The sequence below is a fragment of the Rhipicephalus sanguineus genome, chromosome 5 (genome assembly GCF_013339695.2).
Source record: "Rhipicephalus sanguineus isolate Rsan-2018 chromosome 5, BIME_Rsan_1.4, whole genome shotgun sequence".
Lineage (NCBI taxonomy): Eukaryota > Metazoa > Arthropoda > Arachnida > Ixodida > Ixodidae > Rhipicephalus > Rhipicephalus sanguineus.
In genome coordinates, this window is record NC_051180.1 from 115,060,241 (window position 1) to 115,085,909 (window position 25,669).

General features: G+C 46.5%; 1 long non-coding RNA gene across 2 annotated transcripts in view; it reads right to left on the reverse strand.

The window, feature by feature from the left end:
* LOC119394159 (uncharacterized) overlaps positions 1-25,669 on the reverse strand; it is a 341,546-nt gene that overhangs the window by 17,840 nt on the left and 298,037 nt on the right. The gene's annotated exons all lie outside the window — the stretch shown is intronic.

The following is a 25,669-nucleotide window of genomic DNA, read 5'->3' on the forward strand; positions in this document are numbered from 1 at the left end:
TCGCACTTAAAAAATCGTGACAAACCCTCCAGGCGAGGGAGCAGGACGCGTTGATGACACCGTCGATTAGAGAGAGCGCCCTGACTCTGAAAAGGTCTGGGCGCAATGTACTAGCATGTTTCCGCGGCAATGCAAAGCTACAAGAAATGTTTTGTGCCGAAGCTGTGCAGCGCGAGCAGTCCGCCTTCAACCTCCCGCCACTCCCCTGCCCATTTCGCGAAGACACCTCTTTCAAAAGGAACACATGGGTGTAGAAGACACCAACATTAAATAACAGAAGGGAACGGGGGAGGGGGGGGGGCGAGGCTTCGACCGACCTTTATGCATGTTCTTGCGTGTGTTTTTATGCGTACGCCCATATATACACAGGCAAAAAAAATACAAAAAACTAAGAGGTTTCGGGTGGGAAGGGAGGGGAGCCTCGAACTTTCCAGTCCCCCTGGTTACGCCTATGCAACAGGTAGCAGGGACTAGCCAACACTACCCAACGTTAGTCAGTGCTGCTAGTGTGCGACTGAATACGTTAGCTGAACTTGTTCAGACGCTATAGAATTACGCCGACGCAGAAATTTGGTGGAAGAGGTCCTGAAAGACAACTCCTTCAAGAATGATGAGCGAATAACTAAACCCGAGATAATGCAGCGGCTGAAAAGTAGAGGCATCGTACAGCAGCGTATTTTGAATTCCGCCGTTACTATCACACGCAAGAGAGAACTGAAAGAGAAAGGAGGAAAGAAAGCGGCCGCCGTGAGCGCGCTGAGTGTATTGCAGCGGAGTATATTCTCCATCTCACAAGCTGGTTGCAGCATTGGAAGATATACGGGGCTGCTTAGCCAAAAGGAAGAGCGAACACCCCTCACGATGTATTCATCCGCGCCGTGTCGTCTGCTCGGCGCCCCATAAAGGCCTGACCAGGGTTGCCGTTGGGTAGATTTGAAAAGGAGACAGAATTCAAGCTAAAAGTAGCCAAAGTAGCCACGTCATTTAATCTTATCGCCAAACTTGTAGCCAAATGGCAGAAAAGCGGTATTATGAAAAGAGTTTTTATTATTGAACAATATATAATACCATTTTGCGTCAGCAATAAAATAGCATACGAGCACAGTTATTTTCTCCTCATGCTTGGTCTTCAAGCCATAAGTAAGTTGCAAATAAATGAACAATTACCTGCATGCAGTCTATATAGATTAGATATAATTGCCAGAGACAGAGTAAGATTGGAACATTCCAGCCAACCATTCAGTAGGAATATTAATCGTAAATGCAGGTCGTGCTTGAAATCTGCGACTTCAAGCACGACCAGCTTCGAGAAGTGAGATCTGCTTGAAGATGACCGGTCCAGCTTCATTTTGTATGGGATCTCTGTTTTTGTCAAGGTCACACGATAACACACGCTGTGCATCAGCATGACAAAACTGGCTCGTATAGCGTAAGAACGATGGCGGGCAGCGTGAACAGCGTGCTAGCCACGCGTATGCCAACATGCGCGGAATTTCGTCACTTTTGATCTTAGCCAAAAGGCGTACTTAAATATCATCTTTAATTTGTAAATTATATTTCCAATTTCTTAGTTTTTATTTAAATTCATAAAAGCACCGAATTCTTGGCCTATAGTGGGTGTGAGACACGGACTAGGCGAACAAGAACTTCATCATTCCGTCTCGGCACCGCGCGTTGCGTTCAGGTGCCTCGATGAGCACTTGACTCATGGCGGGGCTAAGACACGCGCATACACTGGCTGACGCGTCAGAAAAGCTTGGAAACAAAGGGTAGTCGTCAGGCTTGCGCCTGACCACAACTACGGTTGCAGCGCGTCAGCGCGTGGATTCTAGACGCGGCGCCGCGCCCTCTCCCTATGGAGGAAGAGGGCGGACTGCTTCGTGTAGCTGCGCGCCCTCTCTCCACAGGGAGAGAGTGCGGCGCCACGTCTAAACGACACAGCGCTGACGCGCTGCAACCCGTACGTGTGGTCAGGCCTTAACGTCTGCGCTCACGCGTTGGGCGAGTAAAGCGAGCGCATGGTAGCAACCAGCGCTCTTAGCGTTGAGCAGTAACGGTAGCGCCGGAGAAAAAAAAAAAACATGGTAGCACACGTCGACGCTGGTTCCTTGTGCCTTGAAATGATCGAGTCGCCGTCCTGAGCTGTGTGAATCGTAAGTTTTAATGTGCAGCTTTTGTTTGCGCTATCTTAGCGTCCTGACGCTTCGACAGCGATGTATTTTCCATTGTTTCCAAGATTCATTCTCGGGTACAAAGCTTAGCAGGCGTGGCTGAACAAAGAGCTAATCTCAATAATAAGGACAAAACGTACCTGATACTTTGTCCTCAGCATGAGATGACAGAAAGCGATAGCCGATTCCACCGTTTATTTATTGCTGCCTGGACAGTAGGCAAGTAGCAAGTGCGAGTTGATAGAAGCGGGCACGCGCTTTTGCATGGGCGCTGTCATGTTGATTCGTCATCACAATTGTCGGCAGTTACCGATACAATAAATGAAATGCTTAGAACTTACATGGGAACAGTGATTAGCGTATCACATATTGCTGTGACGTAGCACGTGCCAAACAAATGCACTTTTCTTAACCTTCTCCAATTGCAATGCAATTGCAAACAGAACTATGTTTTGCTACGCAAGCATGTGGTTTGTTTACAACCTCGTAGCTTGCACCCTGCTGCACCAGCTTGTGAGACGGTGTACAGTACATCGGTATAATAGTGATCAAGCCAAATAAGACCCATCAAAGGCGTTGGCGCGAACTGACAGCGCCTTTGATGGGTCTTCATTTTACAGGCACCAAGCGATTCTTTTATTGCGTAAGCAAAACCGCAAGACATCTTGACGGTCAAGTGGACGCACTGGCGCTCCCTGCAAAATGCCCTCGGGCTTCCCCAGTGAAGGGTCGCTTCCTTCCTCTTCGAACCGCTCCATTCACTATCGCTTGTGAATGCACAAACAGAATACGAAAAGTCACCAGTCCCTTTGACTAACGCTGAGGAGGTCACAGGAAAAAGCCTTTGCTCCGCGAAGTACTCTGAATTCACTTGAGTCGCTCTTGATTACTTTATTGTACGTTGATTAAATCTTTATTCACGCTTAAGTCAATTAATTCAGTCTTTATTTACAATCAGGCCACTTGATTTGCTCTTCATTCACACCTTAGTCACCTGATTCATTCTTTATTCACACTCACATCACTTGATTCACTCTTACTTGATGCCCAGTTCACTTGTTTCCCTCTTGATTTCCTTTCACAAACGTTGAATTACCCTCGATTCACGTTAACGTTCGTTGACTCACACTTAGGTCACTTGATTCATTCTTAACTCACACTTAAAGGGACCGGACTGACTGGCCAGAACTCGTGATAAGATCCTGATAGAAATGGGAGGACCGTGTAATATAGTGACAGATTTCAGCATCATTTTCGCGTTGTGAGTAGGATTCATATTTTTAAATCTTGCTTAAAAGTAACAATAGACCGGTATGTCGCGCAGCCTAGCGGAAGAGCCTTGAAGCTGAATTATGGAGTCGACCACTTAGTTGTACGTAGTCACGTAGTCTGATGCTCTTCGTGTTCACGACGCTGCCGAACGTCAGATTTTTCGACCGATGAGAAACATAAGGCTTTCGTTATGGATAGTTTTTCAGTTTATAGATAGCGAAACCGTGATTTTTGATAGAGCAGACCGTTTTCCTTGTTGGTATGTGCCAACAAGATGGCACATAACCCAAGTTTTCATTCACTCGAAGTCTATGGAAGTGAACCAAAAGTTCACCAACGCTCCGGGCTAGCGCCATTAAAGGCACTTAAATTGCTTTAAGCGAAGCTTCTATGAGTTACAGATTTCGGCGGCGGTGACGGCATAGTTCGCGAAAAAACCCGGCACCGGTGAGTGTACAGAAATGCAGCTATACACAATTGAGGCCTGCGAAGGTGCGCTGGTGGCATTCGTATTTGTACGGGCCGTTAATTTCCGATAATTGATGCTCTCTCGATCGCGGGCTCGTTGGCGATCAGCCGTTTCTGACACGGCAATCCGATCTATTATCGGGGGCATTTGTCACTTCACGTTGCCACGTTTCGTTATTCTTGCCTTACATTGTTGCATTTCACTATTTCACGAATGACCGTCGTTGTTGCCTGCAGCAGCTGAAGTGTTGCGCCGCTAAGCACGTGGATGAAGATGGAGGAAGGCGACAGTTAGGAGGGAGCATTGCGCGATGCTACAGGAGGAATGAAAGAAAAGTAGTGCCTCCAGCATGCGCCACGCTTCGATTGATGATGATGATGATGATGATGAAATGAACTTTATTTGGCCCTATTTTCTCGATAGGGCAAGGGCTCCTGAATCTGTTAAGGCGAAAGCCTTAGATGCCTCATCAAATCCGAAAACTGACCATCGGTGTAGGCGGCGACAACACGAGTGACGCGAAAAAAATCATCCTCACGTAATGACGGCACCACATGACGCCATCACGGCGTCACAGATTGCTAAAATGTTTGACGTCGTGAGGGCGTCATAGCGACGTCGTCATGACGATACATAACTTGACGTCACATGATGACGTCATCCCATGACATCGTCGTTTGGTCAAAGGTGGGCCGATCACGGAGGCAGTTCAAAACCGGGTGAGGTGCAGAAAGCTTGTAATGCATCCGATCCTAGAGGCGGTGCAAAAATACATTAGGTGCAGAAAGCTTTCGGATGGCGGCGGGGGAGGATAAGTACATCGACTGAGAAGTAAAAAAAAGATGGCCTTCGCCTTGAAGTCGCCTTAGGCGAATGCATAAGGGACTAAGTCAGGTCTTTAGTTCCAGTCGACGGCTCTGGTCGGCGTGGGTTACCCTAGACTCTTCTCTCTTTCTGCTGAGTTTTTCCAGTCACCCCCGTCTACCTTATGCCATTTCAGGGGCAACAGCTAGCTCCCCTCTCAATCCACTGTTTGAATCTCCCGCCTTACGTGAGCTTCATCAAGTGACCCCCTTTTCTCTGTCCTCTGCTCAACAGACCCCTACTCTCCACCCTGGGCTCGTGGCCTTCTTTAGCGTGACATAGGGTCCACATAAGCAGCTTGGCTGTAAAAGTCACGCTTCCTCATTCTCCCATGGAGAGCAACAGGGCATAGCACAACAGACCTCATGCCGATCTCCATGTCCTTGTCCATCGCCGTGTCGCTATAGGTTAGACTGGCGTGGCTTCACGCAGCCTACGCTTCTCGTTCGTAGTAGTTGACGCCTTGAAGCGATTGAGACACCCGCCTTGTTAACGTACACGACGCACCTGCGCTTGAAAGCGTTTACTTTGATCGTAAACCAAATGGCGCCAAATGAATGACAGAAAGACACATCCCTCGTTCAATGCGCCTTGCGAAGGTGACGTCGACTTCAGTCATGGAAGTCAACAGGGTACGTCGAATGGAATTACTCATAGTCTGTCAATTTAATTTCAGCGGTCCGCACAAGCTATTCAATTAATTTTCTCTGCAGCATTACTGTTATTTATTTATTTATTTATTTATTTATTTATTTATTTATTTATTTATTTATTTATTTATTTATTTATTTATTTATTTATTTATTTATCTATTTATTCGGACGACAGAAACAACAAAACCCATGCCTAGATATTAAATGCTGTCCACGTATAACAAAAAAGGAAAAGAAATAAAAAAAGAGACAAGTGGACCATGAATATCAACGCGAAGAAAAATCGTACAAACGCGATAAACGGATCTATAGAAACAAAGCGGTCAGTATTATGTGCGAGAAGACGAAATTGAATATAAGAAGCTGCCCACGGAACGTCTGTCTAAAGGCTGCCCTGTGCGCCAGTATAATCCGGTTGCAAGAAGAATAAAGAGCGGCGCACGAGTTGCACTTGACGTTACTCGAGGTAAACATCTAATAATAATAATAATAATAATAATAATAATAATAATAATAATAATAATAATAATAATAATAATAATAATAATAATAATAATAATAATAATAATAATAATAAAGTATTGGGGAAGGCAACTAGCTGTTAATCTTCAAATAACGAAACGCCAGTGATGACTGCCCGCTCCTTAACGAGCCGCTCGTCATGCAGAATGCGAACGCCGTCGTGCGAGGACCTCGCGTGTAGCTTGAACCAAATGAGCGCCTCGTTAGACGACACGTTCTGTATCGCCTGTAGGCCTCAGTATAGCGTCGCTGCCCCAGCTTCAACGAGACGAGCCTAACGAGACCACGTGCCGTCTGAGACAGCCCTGAGACTGCGTGCAACGCGCAGTTTGGTAATGTATAAGACGTATTTGAACCAAATGAGAAAGCACCTAACTGACTTTAACCTGACCTAAGCTAACCTAAGTAGACACTCCACAGCGCAATAGCCTTGGCAGATAAGATGACGAATCCGTGCTACACACCAACAGCTATGGAATAGCGTCATGTTCCCACTGCCAAAACTCATAAAATTCGTGTTGACAGCTTTAGAGCATACCATCATGCTGCGGATGGCGGCCGCTGAAATCAGTGAGCATATTTATACTCGTAAAGCTCGCCACACTGCATGTCATATCGTGACTTATATCGTAAGCGCTGTTAAATTGGGCTTGTCTCTCATTGGCGCGCAACTCTGTTACCTCATATTCGCGTGAAAGAAAGTAGAGTCGTCCACATTTAAGCTGAACACCTCATAGTATTCAAGACCTCATTGATGCTGTTGTTTAATACATAATTCGGAAAATCATTACTGTGTTTGTCGACACCATGATTAGACGTTCTATAACGGGCATTGCACTCGTGAAGTATAAGAAACGTTCTAGTTTTACCGGTTTGAATACTAATGAGGTGTTCAGCTTAGATGTGATCGACCCTGTACATGTGAAGTGATAGGGAATGTGAGAAATTATAGCGCTTGCTTGCATACGAATTTTCTTTGTGTCGCGTTCGCATATTCATTAGGCTGTATGAAAAAAAAGGGTGCGTAATACATTGTCTGCAACCGATTCCGCCACTCGCCACTGACTATACACTATCAATCGAGCCCTGCCCACCTTCTGCATCACTGACGTTGCGCATTTCCTTGCGCACTTTTGTATGCTGCACCTATAGGCGTACTTTGGCAGCCGCTCTCCCATAGCGGCAGCTACAGTTCTTGTCACAGTCTAGCAATGATATCCTGCGCTCTGTACAAAACACAGAGCGTCACCACTGCTTAACCACACGCTGTTTACGACTCCTTTATACCTCTTTCCAAGCAACTCGCTGCAGTCAGACCCCCGTTCTTCAAAATGACGTAGAGATTCATCACATTCGAACCCGTTTTTCGTTATATCATTTCCTGCAAGGAATGTTCAAGGCTCAAGTGCAATTGTTTTTGTACTTTGTGTGGCAAAATAAACCAAACTTCAAACTTCAAACTTAAACACTGACTTCCGGTGTTGTTCTCGTGACGTTCACCGGTGAGCGACAACAATGCATGTGTGCATACTTAGGTCTCGCAGTAGTGTGTAGAAATGACTCGGTGAATTACAATAATTTAGTAAAGGTTATTTCCTTGCGTACGCTTACTCGCATAGAATGATTGGATGAAGTTGTAAAACTAGCACGCCGATGAAATGAATGATTTTGGTCATAATATTATCAACTTCGCTTACGAACCACATAAAAAGTCACAGTTTCACCGCAAGGGCGAAGCAATGAATGCGATAGCAAGAAATTGAAAGAAGTTACACGATGAAAGGCTGATGACTCTGGGCTCAGAACATAGGCCTCTTGGATTGCAATGCATACAATCAGAGAAAGAAGAAAATATATACGTAAACTATGAACTGGTAGCAGGCGCAAGTATACCATATATGCCAGTTATTTTAGGTTTTATAAGAACAAGAAAGCTAAAAAAACTGAATCTATTCTACAATGCTAAAAAAAATGTAGTGAGTTCTCAGCGTGGGGGCGTCTATTTTTAGGAACAGTTGACGCAATATGAACGAAGTAAATTAACCCAAACGCGCATGGTCAGTTGACGCGCTGAGTCATGGATATGCGTTTTCTATTTAGGAGAACATGCGACCGACGTCAGCAATCAAGAAAGGATACGTGTGTAGGCCTGTCAAGTCATTGTAGAATCTATTTATGGAAGCGCTCGGACCTCTATGCTTGCGTCACTCGTCAGCCCCTGACATGTGAGGGCAGCAGCAGTCACGAAACAAACACATCTCTTCCTGCCCTGTGACGTCAATTGTTTCAGTGCATGGGGCATTGATATGTGCATGAGCTGCGGCTTTGGATGGATTACAGCAGGTATCTGCAACAACTAAGAATATTTTAAAAAATTAGGGTTCAAGGCTAAGTTTCATAGCAGTTGCGGATGTTTGAATATGTGTGATAATTATTGCGCTAATAATGAGAAAATCACAATAATTCATTATTATTAATTACATGCATTAAAACTTCTTAAATTAGAACAATTCACATCAAGTTTACATTTCGCGATGGTATAGCAAAACTTTTACATCTCATTTCTGAAATTCTGCGAATGTATGATGTAACCACACTTTCTTCCTGCTTTTATGGGTTATACGGTGTTTCTTAGCGGATTTTCCCGAAAACTTTGGTTTCGGGAGTCAGGTACTGTTCAAGGTACTGTCAGGTACTGTTCAAGGCACATTTCTTTTTGCTAAAAATACCGTTCGTAGCTCCACTAGACAGATATGGGACCTTGAATGATGCGCGACGCATTGACGGCGTAAATAAGTTTTTCACGCTGCCTTTCTTTTTCCCGCAACACGCAAAAACATTACTTGGAACATCACTACATATCGGTGTGGATTGGAATATCTTTTTTATCTGGGTGATACGATGCAAGGCACATACTTAAAAAAAAAAAAGAAAAGCTAACAGGGTCTCTTATGCACTCACCTAAGACGACTCGAAGGCGAAAGCCACCCTCTTTTTCTTCTCAGTCGACGTAATAGTCCTGCCCCACCGCCCTCCGGAACCTTTCTGCACCTAACATGGTTTTCCATCGCCTCCAGGATCGGAGGCACCTCACCTGGTTTTGCACTGCCTCCGTGAATTTTGCACTGCCCGCCTTTGACCAAGCTATGATGTCATGTGGTGATGCTAAGTCACGGGAAGTCACTGTGACGTCACGATGACGTCATATCACAGATTTTTGGCGATATGTGGCGTCATAATGACGTCGTATGATGACGTCATCACGTGGTGATGGTGTTTTGCATCGCTCGTGTTGACGCCGCCGACGGGAAACGCCGACGCGGGACGCCGGTCAATTTTCGCGTTTGATCAGGCATCTAAGGCTTTCGCCTTGAAATTAAAAAAAAAACATCTATTTTCCACTTCGTTTACTGCGCTCATCGCTCGTGACCGGACAGTTCGATTCGCCCTGTAGCTCACCGTCTTACTGAACGAAAAAGAGGCCCCAAATAAACACATGTAGCCCTGTGTGACGTAGACGAAGCGGCAGAGCGTCAGCCAACAGACGCAGTCCTCCGGAACTCTAGGTTTAACGATCTTCAGCAAAGAGGCGCAAGGTGAATAAGTATTATCAAAAGTTAAGCTCTATGTGCATGCACTTCTATTCCTCAACTGCGATCTAAAGTAGCGAACTCAACAGTGCCAAAACTAATGCTTGCCATACTTAGACTGGATGGGGCGCGCACACAGACAGGGACAGAAGAAGGAAACCACGCGAACAACACAAGCGCTGCTTGTGTTGTTCGCGTGGTTTCCTTCTTGTGTCCCTGTCTGTGTGCGCGCCCAATACAGTCTAAAATATGAACCAATAACAACAAGCCCAATTAGCCGTGCTTATGTAATGCTTGCCAATTTATTGTTATCTTGGCAATTTACCAAGACCGGATCGCGAGAATATTCGATTCACTATTCGGATATTCGCGCACGCCTAGGATCGAATATTCGCGTACACTTAAAGGTCAGTGACATCAGAAAAATCCTGCCGAGTCAAACATCGAAGTGTGCGAGGCGCTGTGGGAAGGCGAAAGTCGCACCGTAATCGTTTGAAGCGGCATTTGCAGCTTGCCTCTAAAATGCCTCTTTAAGACGCGAGAAAGACCCGCCGAGACATCGTAAAAAAGCGGAGGGGTCGTTCGTGTAAACCGCGGGAGAAAGTGGGTAGGCACTTAAGAAAGATAAAGCGCGCGGATATATATCTCAGGCTCACTCCATGCGGGGTATCACAGATATAGACCCGGTAACGTAATTGCTTCCGTCAGTATCGGCGGCGTATACGCGAGACATGTCGGGCAGCCAACAAAAGACAGTTATGCAGCCAACGAGAGGCCGGAAGAAGCTTTGCTTCTACAGCCGTGACGCACTCAACTGAAGAAAAGCCCGTTAGTCTTCCGCTATGCAAACAGCGCGGAACGAAACGGGCGGGGGGAAGGCAGAGTACAGTATAACGTTGGTAAAACGTGTCGTCGGCTTCAACGAACCGGGTATTTATCCGCGGAGACAGCGGCGATTTTTCTTGCGGCCTGGCTGCGCACGGCTGATGCCCAATATCGCTGCTGCTTTCGCCTTTGCCACTGGGAAGCGTTTAAGCGTAAACGGGCGAGAGATAGCGACGGGGAGATGCTACGAGGCTTCGAGCATCTTTTGCTTTGCTTTTTGTTTTGTGCACCTGTTAGATCGACCCTAAGCTGCTTTGCCTCTCGTTTTCCTTTGCAGCGAACGAGTCTACGAGCTCCGTTTCCCTGATTAAAACTATGCAGTACGGCTAAAGGTTGTGCGCATAGCGTGCTGACGAGGGAACGAGCGGCGACGCACGAACTAATGGCACCAGTTGCATACAGCTAACGGATTTCATTTTTAACGCGTGGCTCAAACTGGCGGCGTCATAGTGAAGCTGTTCGGGTACAGCACGTGTTGAACACTGAAGACACGCGAACAGTGTTGACCGTTTCGGAACAACGTGTTTAAGACCGCCAGCATGGAGATTAGAGCATGGCATCTTCATACGCGTGTATGGTCATGCGAAGTGTCTTACATAAAATGCGTTGAAATCCGAGACAAGGGCGTCAGTTTGTCGCTATGCTCGCCGTAATAACTTTCTATCAAGAAATCGGCATCTGTCTAGAAGGACTCCTGCTTGCGTGTTTTCTTGATTAATGGGGTTAACTGCTTCTTATGGGCTGAAAAACTTTTCCGAATAGACTTGAATGATGGCGTATAGACATAAAAAACAAAACAAAACAAAAAAAGAACAATGTACGGGGAGCAATTCACAGGCGTCCTTGTTGCTTCCTGTCTGTTGCTCTGTAGCTCACGCTATTACAGACTCAGTCATGGAGCAGCAACCAATCAAAACATTTGCCATCCAACTTTAACATTCATCCCGCGTTGCCACAATCCGATTCTTAAAACTGTAGACCGTCATCCATGGATCAAGTTGTCGCTTGTTGAACAGATAGCGACACTAATTACTCCAACCACGTATTTCGTGAGGCTACATGGTCTGCGATAACTTTAAAACAGTGCACTACAGGTTGAAATCATGACGTCGAGGCTTTGCAAATGCTGCACACAATTCACGAGCTGTGTGTACCGCGCACGGGAGCATGGCCCCGGGACAAACGACGAAACGGGCCAATCCTGCGGAAAATCGATAACGCGCCAGTTTGGACGCTCCGATGGACCGTCCTCCCCCCCTAACTTCCCCGTCTCTCTCGCGGAAGCTTTGCGTTGTAGGAAGAGAGAAAAAAAAGGTCTCACGACTGCGCAGCAAGACACGCACACGCAGGTGAACGTATGTACAAAAAATGCACGGGTAGACCCGGCGCCATAGCTGCTTATGTTCAGCTTACGAAGAAATCTGGAATGCAAAGTGTCCCCCCTCCGACTGAGAGATAACTGGGACCGGTGACGGGCCTGCTAATACGAAATGCAAAGCTGCTTTGGCGACGCTCCGTTTTCGCTGCTCGGAGGGGCTTTTGGAACGGTAAGCGCGTAGCAGACAAAAAATAACGTGTGTTCTTCGAAAACCTGCTCTTCCGGCAGGCTTTTCGCATTCTTCGCCGTGGGCTGATCACACGATTGGATTTGCCCAGGCCGTAAAAAAAAGGAGACATGGACGCAAAAATACAAAAACAAGATGCAAATGAAGACGTGGAACAGAACCAGAGCTTAGATTCACCACGCATTTCCTTTACTGTAGATATACGAGCTGCCTTTGATTGGATGGCATGTCTGTTCTCGTTTGGTCATTGTCACAACTGTCAATCACGTGTTATTGCTCATATTGAACCACCGATTAGGGAGAAAAAACAAAGCAAGAAAATCATAGGTAATAATAATACGTGGGGTTCTACGTGCAGAAACCTCGATATGATTATGAAGCCTTTCGTAGTGCAGGGATCCGGAAATTTTGACTGTCTGGTGTTCTTTAACGTGCACTACCATCGTACAGTACACAGCCCTCTAGAATTGCGCCTAAATCGAAACGCGACCGCCGCGGCCGGGATCGAACCTGCGACTTTCGGGTAAGCAACCGAGCACCGTAACCACTGTACCACCGAGCGGACCTAAATCAAAGGTAGGGACATTGATCTCATGAACGTCCGGTTCGCTACCCTACACTGTGGGTAAGCCAATAAAAAGCGCAGAAAAGAAGAGAGAAAGAGTGTAGCACTGTTATGGCTCACAGTAGGACACACATCAGAATCACAAACGATCACTGAGGCCACTAACAACTTTCTGTGTCGGTGATCAACCTGGCTGGCGCTGTTATTGAGTGTATTATACGATCGCACGTAGCTGTGAGTCTGAGAACAAATGATGTAAACTTTATCATTAATTATACCAGGGGTCTCAAACACGCGGCCCGGCTCACACATGACTTTCTTCGTGGCATATATTTTTATTTTTCTAAAAAAGTATGTTCATAAGCTACACGGACGTAACTGCCTCAAAAATATTTTTTTAGCTATCCCATGCGGTCACCATGGTTTAACACATAACCGCGGAGCAAAAGCTCTATATTTCGGAATAGGTGTCCAGATTTCCGTCATTCTGGAGTCAGTATCGACATGTTTTTCGAAACCTGGCATCAAATTCCCTCCAGAAATGATATATATTTATAGGAGATATCGCCTCCCCCCCCCCTCCTTCCCTGCTTCAACCTTCTTCACTGTTCCGGCCCTTTCGGGAGACTAAATTTCGTGATTGCCGCCCGCTCGCTAAAGTGCGTTTCAGACCCCTGATCTGTATGATGAAAATATCATCCGAAGAGGATTGGATATAGCGACGTGGACAGAGTTTACATAGCCACTTAAGTCTGACGACAACTGGCTTCACAACATGCAACATAGGAAATTCGGAGCATTGCAAAATCCTGAAGTTATAGCAAAGGAGAACATTTCCTCATCCTCCACAGCTTTGTAATATCGAAAGCGTTTCAGATATCCCGTAACAGGACCCCAATGTAGTATGTGCGGAAACACTGTCGTTTGTGAATCTTCGACTATACGAACGTTCTTACCGCTCTGTGCGAATAATACTGCCGTAGTCTGGTTAAGTGCTGTCACAAAATGCGCGCACTGGGCTCAACGGTGGTAGAGTGAGCTGGACCCCATCACAGAGCGCCCGCTGGTGGGGGAATAAACTACCGCTTTTCCGTGTACCAGAAGACCGGTTCCGTTACTGACGAGTGACGACAGACAGATGACGAGGGAGAAGGGGAGCGGCGAAAGTGCCGCAGTAAGGTACATATTTCATTGAACGCTGGTAGCGTGTGGACGTGGTGTTGGAGGTCAGGCAAAACGGTGGCCGGCAGCCTGACTTCGTAGTCGAACCCGCGGCTCGAGTTCGGGCAATCTTCGGTAGCAGCGTGTAACTCGAGTACGTGCTCAACCTCGACCAGCGGCGTAAGTCACAGAAGCAGCAGCCCGGAGCCCGCCAGCTCGGACCTTCGACGAGGCACCCACTCCTCTCTCATCAGGACTTTCTTAATCGTGTTACATCCATTGTTTGTTCATTCATCGCGAGTTATTTTGGTTGTGTATATGTTGGCAGTGTGTTCATGTGCTTAATGTCGAGTGTATTTTTTATGTGAGCTGGGTAGTTGGGGTATTTTTTTTGGGGGGGGGGGGGGGGTTAGCCACCACGTGGTGCGCGTTGTGTGTTGCGTAAAACGTAAAAGCAGCGAGGCTTGTCGCACGTAGTCTGTGTATTCTTGTTGGTCTCGCTTGCTTTTAGATCACTGTATTAAACTGGACATTTGTTTGTATGTACCCTGTCTCCCGGCTCTTGCCCCTGGCCCGCGTTCGATCAGGCGTGGTAGACTTGTCGCCGGTCACAATCGAACCACTTACGTGCATGCGGGGTGGGTCGGTTGTCTATCCACCCCCTCCAAACGAAGAGTGCGGGTCTCATAGAAATATTACCTACCAATCCCTGACAAGTGCCCTTGCTAAATACAGCTTCGCATATTTCGTAGGTAGGTTCGAATGGACTGAAGTAGGTGCAGTGCAAAAGATACGAGGCATGAAACCGAACGAAAATACAACAACAAAAAGGTAACAATACAAATAAAAAGAGGGGTTTAACGTCCCGGAAGTGTTTCCTTGCCGTCTTTGGAAAACTATATGAGTGCTTACAAATTTCGAATTTAGTGAGATGAGGCGTGATATTTGTAATGCTACAAGAACATCTGAAACAATAAACACGATGATTAGAAACTCCGTGCGCGAACCATCATTCCTCTGAAGGTTAATATAACCAGTTGGCTCTATATTCCGATTATAGGTGAATGATTGCAGTGTTGCAGCTATATCTAGTAAATAGTTTAAAAGAAACTCTATGATTGGCACAGATGAATGCAGGACCTGACTCTATGAAGAAGCATATGGCGCCCCCATTGGCATTTAGTGTGGGCAAAATAAAACCTGTACAATCTTTATACTTGCGCGAATTCGTTTGAAATACAGTATTTCGAAGTAACGCGTGCGGCACCGCAAATTACATGCGATAGTTAAGGTTGCAGGCGGTGACCAATGCGAATTTATTTGGGCTCGTTTGCTGTTTTCGCCTCCTTTAAGAAAGTATGGACCGAATTCACAAGTCTTCTCTTTCGTAAGTGCGTTTTCCAATTGGTCAACCGGCTTCATTAATGACATGTCCCGCATCGTGATTGGCTAAACTATTATCTTACGAAAAAAATTAACGTAAGACGTTTTTGTGCATACAGATTTATGTATTTTAATTGCCAAGAGCCGGACTCAAGCGTCCACATCATGTTTGTTTGCCTTTTCATATCGTATCCGGCCGCAGTGCTGAGCAATTGAGGCAAAATGTGGCTGGGACGTTTAAGTCTCCCATCGTGAAAAACCTCCTCGCTCTTTTAAGCTCTCTCTTTCTCTCTAGCACGCGCGCTTTTGCGCACGTATTGAATCAAGATACGTTGAAGACGCCGCCGTGCCATTTATACGGACATGCTTCTGAGCAAGAAAAGGCGAACCGAAAATATAGTGAATTATCAAGAATAACAAATAACACCGTCAGTAGCCCGCAAACGAGCACATGAAGAAGAATTACATTCGATTTTTTTTTATATTCGCGCGCGAGCGTTGAGCGCTACGTGGAAGCGCGCGAAGTTGGGGGCGGGGTCTCTTCGTGCGGAAGAACTCAAGGCGATGAAGTGCGAAGAAAGCGCTTCCGGCTGTCTGCGTAAAAAAACAAAAAAAAAAACTGATTGAGTGAGATCTCACTGCGGTGAGAAAGAAAGAAAGAAAGAAAGAAAGAAAGAAAGAAAGAAAGAAAGAAAGAAAGAAAGAAAGAAAGAAAGAAAGATAAAAGGCAAATGTAATGATAATGACGATAAGGTAACCGAAATATGAAGCAAGAAAAGGTGTGGTATATGTGCGGCTGGATCGAAAGTTGAGGCGAAGGGAGGGTTGTACAACGGTGGAAAACGAAATGCGGCGCTACCGTTCTTTTACGGGAAGCTGAATCCCAAAGGCGGTCATGCACAGTACAGGAACGCGCAGGTTTTTCGGTACAGGGACAATACAGGTGAAATATAGGAACTTCTACTATTTCTGCATAGTGACCTGTATCTTGCTCTATATCATGTGGCTACCTACTACGGCAGCACACAGTAAAGTGCAGGTAGAATTCGTTAACCTGTAGTACACCTGTGCGGGAACCTGTGGCTGTATTTTATGTCACTCCCTTCAACGGATACATACAGGAGTAATGCAGGAATTTTTAGTACTTCTGCACAGGCACATGAGAGGTTCCCACATGAACCTTCATTCTCCTGCATGTACTGCACATGGCTCCCTGCTACAGGCACTCAGATGTTCCTGTAGAAGAACAACACAGGTTCGTGTACACGCCTCCCATATATAGAGGCGCCTGTGTGTTCCACTATTGTGCAATGCTACAATACATAGAATACAAGAATCCTAAATGCTGGATAGCGTGGATACGACACAGGGCAGAGGAAGGACACTGTTGCAGAGGACAAGCGCTTGTCCTGCGCATCAGTGTTCTTTCTATGTCCTGTGTCGAATCCACGCTATCCAGCATTTAAGATTATGAGCCAACTAGCTCAGCAACAAACTTTGTTAAGGCATACAAGAGTGTTCACAGTGCGGGAGCCCACTACACAAGAAGAAGTATTGAGTGTCTCATTTCGCCTCTGTATTCCAGAAAAGTATTGAAGGACCCTGATATAGTACAGACAGAGCATACATACGCAGGGTAAACTGCCATTTATAAAGGAGGCGGCGCCGCAGCGTGTCAGATACGGTATGCGGCATGTATACCGGCATATACGGTATGCATATACACTTCGCGTTGCGTTGGTAGCAGAAAGGCGACGTTAGCGGCGCGTACGGGAAAAAAGGCGTCGCATACGACGGCCCGCGGCGCAGTAATCACGTTGCCACCATAGTGACTGCATTCGCACGCAAGCGTGCGGCCGTGCACGATGGCGTGCGTGGCAGTGGAGGAGAACGGTTCGCAGATCGCGCGGAATATTGATTCGCTCGGCGAGGTCTGCAGTAAGGGGATAAGGGAGTACTCGAATTACAGCTTCTCGCGCGTGTGTGTATGTGTGTATTTATTTGAATGCCGGTAAAAGGGGGGAAATGTACGAGATGTCTAAATGAGGTACGTATACGCAAAAAAGCCAGCAATTTGTAGCCAAAACGCAAAACGTGCGCCAGAAGGGTCTTTTGATGAAGACTTTGGCTCTTTATTGAGCAGAAATGTGATGGTTGCAATGCATAAATTTGACCACTAAAGTTGTATTTTTGGCTTCGAACGGCTTTTCGAACTCAAGTTTTCCATTTTCAACGAAATATCGCGTTAGCAACGCAACAACTCGCTATAATGACTGATGTGAACAAATACTTACTACGCGTTCTCTCTATGTTATGTATACATAGAAAGAATAGCGCAAAGAACACGAGGACGTAGAAGAACAGACACACACAGAGCGCTACCTGCGTGTCTGTACGTGCAAAATGTTACACCAATAAGCCCAAATTTCTGTGCTGCTTACTACGCATATTAGGTTAATTGTTTTGTCAGTTAGCCGTTTGTTGTATAAATATTATTATTGTTTTTCTTCTGCTATGTAGTAACTGAGGCATAAGCGTAACCGAGATACACTGCATTATTTTCGAAGAAACTCATGCCCTGCACAAGAAGACTGAGTGAATTCATAGTGTCTGTAGAAAAAACAAAAAAAAAACAAAAAAACAACAGATGGGGGTTTGAATAGTTGGAAAAGAAGAACGTGTTGTTGCGATCGGCGAGCCACCCTTTGCCGCGGGGCGCCGGGACGGAATATATAGGCAGCCGCCTCACTTTGTGGAGCTAAGGGAGAGCGCGAAGACGCCCGGCTATTTCTCATGCACCAGGAGGTGCATGGTTGCAATTGCTCGAAACAACACCATTGTCGCTGGTGCCGGAGCGGAAATGCGACACATGGCGCCTTTGTGCCCCAGGAAAGGCCGCGACTCCGAGTTTCCGCCGAAGACGGACCTCGGACCACGGCGCTGTGCGTCTCTGGCTGGTAGGCCGTCTGCGCTCAAATCAGCGCCAGCTGCCCAGACAAATACCATTGGATTTGCCTGGCCTGCGGCCGCCGTTCGACAGCATGGGTGGTCGGCTCGAGCAGCCAGACGAGGGACTCATCACACCCCGCATGCTGGAGGCATCTTTTCCCCGATGCAACATCGTTGCGAGAACAACACGCGTGTTTGGGCTGTGTGTGTGTGTGTGCTGGGAGAGGTGCCAGCAACGTGACCCGCAGCATTCGTCACCTGATTGGATGGAAACGTCGTCCCCTGTTTCCCTAGGTCGGGCATCTAGGGACCGCTAAGGGGGTGAAAGACGCAAGCGGATGCATGAGAATGACATTCAGGAACGACCTGTCAAACTGTACAATGTAATAAACCTCCTGTACGCTTCTTCAGCTCCTCAGTCCGGTTCCCTCCAACAGCAGCTCTTCTTGAAGACGAGGTTTGCGACGCGAAGAAACCAGCGCAGTCGGGAGAGCCTCATAATTCCAACAGTGTTAATAGGTTCCGCCGCAGGGAAATTTGAAGTCCCACGCACGAAAATTGGACAACAGAGCAAAGTACGCTTCTCCAACATTATTTCACATTAAAAATTAAGGCTGAAATGTATTCTAGCGTACAAAATGTCTTGACTGATTGAGGTTTCCCGTCTGCAGAACTATACTGTTATTTGAAAATGACAAAAAAAAAAGAAAACACGTTCACCACGATGTCTTGGACTCGTCTTACGTTGTTCTGAGTGCTATCAATTACTGACGAGTTCACATTAGCCCTAAAAAAATTCAGTCAGTGCTGACGTATTGTTGGCTTTACTTCCCTTTTTAGGCTTGTGTAAAATAGTTTCTTTTCTAATGTCGGTTTGTCGCGGCCACTGCAAGAAAGGGCGTATAGCCTCGGAATAACAGCCTCCTTCGACTTGGCCCCTTTTCGCAATATTTCGTCATGAACGAATAAATGAAATGAGCCCGAGTCGTCGAGCCCTTATAAACATAGATTTAGACAGTCTATAGAGTATCTAAACCCATTTTTTAGACAATCTGTAGATTGTATAAATCTATTTTGTAAGCGAGGCCACAAAGCCCTCGACAGCGACGTCCTTCCTAGTCGACAATGAAGATTACACCTATGCGAAAATAATTGAAAGCTAGATTTTTACATTCGGTATACACCTTTTCACAGGAGCACCCTCGCACCCATGCTCGCACCAGTGCGCTGCAGGGGTCGAGGGTATGTTTTCAATGTTGCCATCGCACTTTGGGCTGCGCATGTTGTATCTGTACGCTTGGTACGCTTGGATGTTGTGTGTGAATTAGGCCATTCTTTGCGATAAAAAGCGATTGTCATGGCCGGAAATGGTGCGTATTCAAAGAACCGATCGTGTGGCCATCACTGTGTCGTGCACGGGTGCACGAACAATCAGCGGAAAAGGAACATTTTAGGCGTGATTGTGTGCCCGCAGCACAGCACGCCGCGCGAGGACTGCAAGTGTGACATGTTCTCGCTGTATCACTTTCCGTCGTCGCCGGAATTGCAGAAGAAATGGGTGGCGTCGGTAAATCGGAAAAACTTCCGTGCTTTGGGCTGCGCCAGTGCTGTGTGTGTGTTGCTTCGGTACGCGTTTGTGTGACTGTGTTATGCGCCTGTGTCCGATACGAAGTGACTACCATGAGAGAAAATTTACTGCATTCGCATAGCAAGTCATCTGGTCATCACTGTGTCGTGTACGGGTGAACGAACAAGCAGCGGAAGAGAAATATTTAAGGTGCAATTAATCGTGTGTCCGCAGCGCATGTACGCCACGCGATGAGTGCCAGTGTGGCATGTTCGCGCTGCATCGTTTTCCTTCGTCACCTGAATTGCGGCAGCAGTGGGTGGCTTCACTAAATAGTAAGAACTTGCGCGTGTCGCCCTGGTCACGCCTCTGTTCCCGGTATTTCGTTGGCGGCAAGAAAAACGACGAGAACAACGTTCTTAAGCAGCATCCTAAATAGGAAAGAAAGGTACGCAAGCCACTGATGGCTCACCTACTAACTCGTGAGAATGTTGCGGATTCACACTTCATATCGTCCATAACACAGCGGCCGACACGGCTGCAAACTCCGCCTTGCCCGGTTACTCATGTGCAGCCTGCGCGCGCCGTACTTCAGCGGACGGCCTCGCGGAAACCCACGCGCGATGGGCCTACTGTTCACGGCTTGCGACGGTGTCACATTCCCCTTCACCAGCACGACTTTTTCCTTCACATTGTGCGCCAGCGACTGACCCACACAGTCAAACTGCACGTAGCTGCGCGACTCCAGTGCCTCGTAGTTGCACACCTGGCGAAGACCCCACGCATTCGCCTCAACGAGATATAAACAATGTTCGCTCGCGGTATTTCTGGCCACTCACAGGTCTCCTCGACCTAGTCTTCGACGTCGTCGGGGTGAATGTAGGTCAACTGTATCTGTGAAGAAGGATTGTGCGGTGTTTACAGTTTACAGCTGACAAACTTACGCGCCGCGAACGTGTATGCGCGGGGGTTTGAAACTGATGGATAATCCGTAGACATTTAGTACGCCAATAAAGGAAAGCGGTAGACAGCTGCAAGAACGCTCTAGTCACCGATTATTAACACTTCACGCCGTGATCGACCTGGTACTACGCTGGCTGCTACTGGTACCGACGACGAAGCACTGCCGTTCGCAGACGCGGAGCTAATTCTTGCGTCGCACGGGCAAATGCGCGCCGCTGAACGGTTCAGACAGCGACGAATAAGTCAATGGCAGCGACGATACCAAACAAAACAGCTTAAAGAAACGAAAAATCAGCAAACACAGGCTTTAGCAGGGACCTCACACCAACAGATAGCGCGCCGGTTCGAGTACGCGCAGCCCAAGATGGCGATTTCGCCAATCTTGCACGTTAGACGGCGCGCATTTCAATATGGCGCCTCCCTGGCGTGAGAATTTGAAAAGGTGTATAGTTCTGTGCTGTGATACCGTTCTGGTCAAGTGAGTGCTACGGTTGTAAAATCAGCGTAAATGCACTCACAGCAGATGTCCAATGTTGATTTGGGAAATGGATCGCCAACGCTGCTGCTTCGATACATTTCCTACCTGAGCGTCCGAGAGTGAGAGAGGGGCATTGTGGTGGCGCTTTCTCACTTACCACAACACAAGCCATTCATTGTGAACTATCATGTGTTATGCCGGAATGCTTCTAAAAAAGCGCATAAACCTACATATAGTCCACTAGCCCGACGATCGAATTGTGAACTCTTATATATAACGACAGGAGGTAATGTGTACAAGAGAGGTGAAAATGGTAAGATACCATTCAGATCAGTATTTTCGATGATAAGAAGACCGGTAGTTAAAAGGCAGCGGGGACGCCGATTAAACAACTCGTGCACCCGGAAGCAAAGATACAGCGAGCGTCGGATAACTGCGACGGTTTTATATACGTGCTTACTTTTATCACGCACGCGTTTAGCCAAGCAGGAAGCAAGGGCGCTTTCGCGGGAACGGAACATCTGCTCATGTGCAAAACGAAAACGGGAAGGTACAAGATAATAGAGCTTAACAACGTAGCGACGTCGATTCCAATCTGATGTAACGGGGGAACGAAAGAGTTTCGGCTCTATGTACTGGTTGCTGAACGAAAATACTAAGAACAAAGACAAAAAACAATAACAACATCACAGGGGGAGCTCACTGACTCAGAAGTATTAAAATCAAACCTAAAGGGGAAAAGAATCTTGGTTGTTTTGTTGGCGTTGGTGTTTTTGAGGTCACCTTCCGCGTACGCGCTACAGAAAAGAAGAAAGAAAAAAAAGGAAAAGTTTGCTGCCAGCTTTCGAGAGACTATAGAGCTCGTCTTGCGACCTCTGTATAATGAGATCAGGCCGCGGCAGGGTCAATACAAGCCAGGCCAAGCCTGGCCGAGCGAAATGAGTACGGTGATGCAGTGGAGAAGAAGAAGGCGGCACGGTTGCGGTGTTGTGCGTTGATCCGTTTAAAAGAAATAGTAAGGAATAAAAAGAGACCGTAACGGCCAGAATGGAACGGACGAGAAAGACTGACGCTGGCAACAACACTGCAGCAATGTGCTACGCTTTAGCGCGCTACTACAACACACACGAATAGAACAAATGGCGGAAGCTTGCGTATACAATATATAGCTTGAAATTCGCTTCGATGGCCGTGTAATAGCCGTTTTCTAACAGCCTCATATGTTACCCTTTCTTTTCCAGCAGAAACATGTATACAATCGCGGATCATTCAATGCACAAAGGATTAGGAAAAGAAGAAAGCAAGAAAATAAATAAATAAATAAACAGCAAGGCAATGAATGGAGTTACATGACAGCGAAGCAAGTGCGTAGAATTCTTTAGGCTCTGAGGAATTTTTCGTTATCGTGTGTTATGCCCGTAGAGCCATATGCCATAAAGAATCTCCGTAGTAAGCTTAAGTTATAGGAAGCTAGTCTGAGCTAACTATCACACCCATGCAGCAGCCTTGCCATATGCGCGTGTACGAGCGCGTGTATGAGCGTGTGCGTACACGTGCACCTGGGAATGGTTAAGTGGTACTTACTTATTTAGATTGCAACGTTGTTGTCCGTCTGCCTAACGAAAGGCGATGCATAGAGTGTGCTTTATACTGCGTTGCAGCAACAGCAAGGATGCACTGAACAGACATCATGTTGTGCGGTTGTGTCTTTGACCTCGAATATGTTGTGATCCCCAATTTAAATCTAAGAAAACTGGCCAATGGAATAGTCAACTGCAACAACACTCGCTTGTTACGCTAATTGTCGTTGGCCGTATCACATGTTTATCCATTTTCAGTTTATTCCCCTAGTTTGCACATAGGCTACATCGTATTTTAAGAGAGAAGTAACAAACCAGACTTAGCAAGCATCAATAACCAGTATTAAAAAAATAATAATAAATTCTGTGGTTTCACGTGAACCATGGTATGATTGCGAGTCACTCCATAGTAGAAGACTACGGATTCACTTTGACCACATAGGGCTCTTTAACGTGCACCTGTATAAGCTACGTGAAGCGGGTGTTTCTACATTCGCGCTCCATCGAAATGGGGCCGCCGTTGCCGGGGATCGAACCCTCACCGTCGATCGTAATTTGCTTTGCACGGCGGGCGACAGCTGCTATTCAAACACAATAACTCGAATTATTACTATTATTATTTTATTACTTCAATTGCATACACAAATACACAAGGCCACAGAGGAAAGAGGGCGAGAGCAAGCTAACAACTGTCACCTAGAGGGGCACGACGCCTGCCTCATGCTCTTTCGGGAGGAGGGAAGAGATAGAGGAAAGGAAGATAGGAGGAGAGAAAGAAAAAAGAAGATAGGGAAGAAGATAGGGGAGTAAAGAAAAAAAAAAACTTACGACGACTTGGAATGCAAGAAAATGCGAGAGAACCATGGCATCCCGTTGACATATCGGCACACGTGTATGGGGTCTTCGTCTTCACTTCACGTTCAGTAATCAAGCGGTTACTACGAAATTAAACTGGTGTTTCGAAAGTTATATACGTTAGTCTATAGACTCTAACCTATAACTTTCTCAGTATTCCCGCTTTATGGTTATATACAGGTTAAAGGTAGAACCCTTCTCCTTACCACTCATATCTCGGAGGTGCAGTGGTGGAACGACGGGGAGAGCAACTTCAAAATGCGAAAATAAAACATCGCGAATATTCACAAAGTTATCGTATACGTTTACACATTACCGAAAGAACGCGAGTTGTTTCAACTCTGTACAGAAACGCTTTAAAGGATGAACTACAGCGATGCCTTTACCAGAGCCTTTCTTTCCTCTCTGCAATCTAAACTTACTTCCTTAAAAGAAACCTATATAAAAAATAAAATAAATAAAGCAAGAAGGAGCGAACAAATGAAAAAACGAAAAAAAAAACCACAGCGTATGAGTCACGGTGCAAAAAAATAAATAAATTAGAAGGGTACTAAAGGGGATGGAAGCGCTATTCTAAGCGGTATTCTCAGTTGCGTGAACAAGAAATAAAAAAAAAAGAAAGAAATAAAGACGCGCTCATATCGCGTCATCGTTTTTCTCGAGGAACTGAGACGCGTTGCACAAGGCCCTCGGTTAAGGAGGGCGAAGTAACTGTAAATGAACGCGCTTAAGCAGAACGGCCGGAAGGAACACTTACCGAAGACACTAGCGTAAAAGAGAGACGAGAGAGAGACAGAGAGAATCTGGGACAAACTGGCGGTATGCAGAAAGGATAAGGAGCGCGATTCGGCGATCTTCAATTTGCGGCGGCTTTCGTGAACCGACAATAAAAAAAAAAGATTTAAAAACAGCGATTTTTTTTTTTTTTTGCCGAGTCATTTTAAAGGCGTGGCGCTGCGCGCGAAGTGTATATGAAAGCAAATACACTTGAATGAACGCCTCCCGAAACACCGGCAATGCGAGTGTGTTCTTCGCGACTTCGAGAAGCACCCTCCCGGGGACGAAATTATATATTCCTTGATATATACACCGAGCACGAGCTACGCGCATACTCCTTCTTCGTGTACACCGACCGGCGCGCATTCCAGGAGCAAGTGAGGGTGAAACGGATTCCAGAGGTCTGAGCTTGCATCGCAGAGCGTCGCGGCCGCGCGGCAGCACCGTGCGACTGCTGAGAGAGTTGGAAGTAAAAAAAAAAATAATATATAACACGGAGGTAGAGAGCACGGAAAGACGGAAGACTTTCTCGAAGAGCTAGAAAACCGGGCTGCACCCCGCTTAACTGACTAACTGACCAAGGACTGGGTTCGTACGCGCTGTTACGCTACGCAGGAACGAAGCCAGGCGAGCCATACCGCAGCTCGGGAGAAGTTCCGACGGCAGGCATTCCAGTTCGAGGAAATACCGTTCCGCCTTCGCGCGAGGCGCTCGCCGAGAGCTGAGCGGAATACCGACCACGGTGGAGAGAGAGAAAGAGAGAAAGGGGAGAGAGGGTATGCAAATGAGGAGAACATAAGTAATGCGTAAGTGAGGGGAAGAATACAAAAATTAAATGAAAGGCAGCTGCTGCGGTCGAGCAAAGCGAGGTGCAGTGCGGAAACCGGATATCTAACGCGGCGGTGAATGGAACACACACACACACACACACACACACACACACACACACACACACACACACACACACACACACACACACACACACACACACACACACACACACACACACACACACACACACACACACACACACATATATATATATATATATATAAACACGAAGTGAACTCCCTATGTGCACGTAACCTGACTGGAGTGTTCGAATTTCCTGCGGCTGAGCGACTTTGTGCGGACGCGTAATTTAAAGAAAACAAGTTCTGGAGCGAAACAATGACGTAGACTGGAGCTTATGCACTTCGATCTTGTTAAAAGCGATTAAGCGCTAATGTTTTTTTGGTATTTGAACTGCCTTTCCAGAGAAGGAGGAAATAATAGAACGATGAAAAAAAGTGGCCTCTGTAGAGATAAAATGTCACGCGGGCGTGTGTAAGTTAAAGGGCCCCAAACTAATCTGAGTTGAAAGACGAGAGAGTGGTTTCCTTCTTGCCTTCACTACCCTT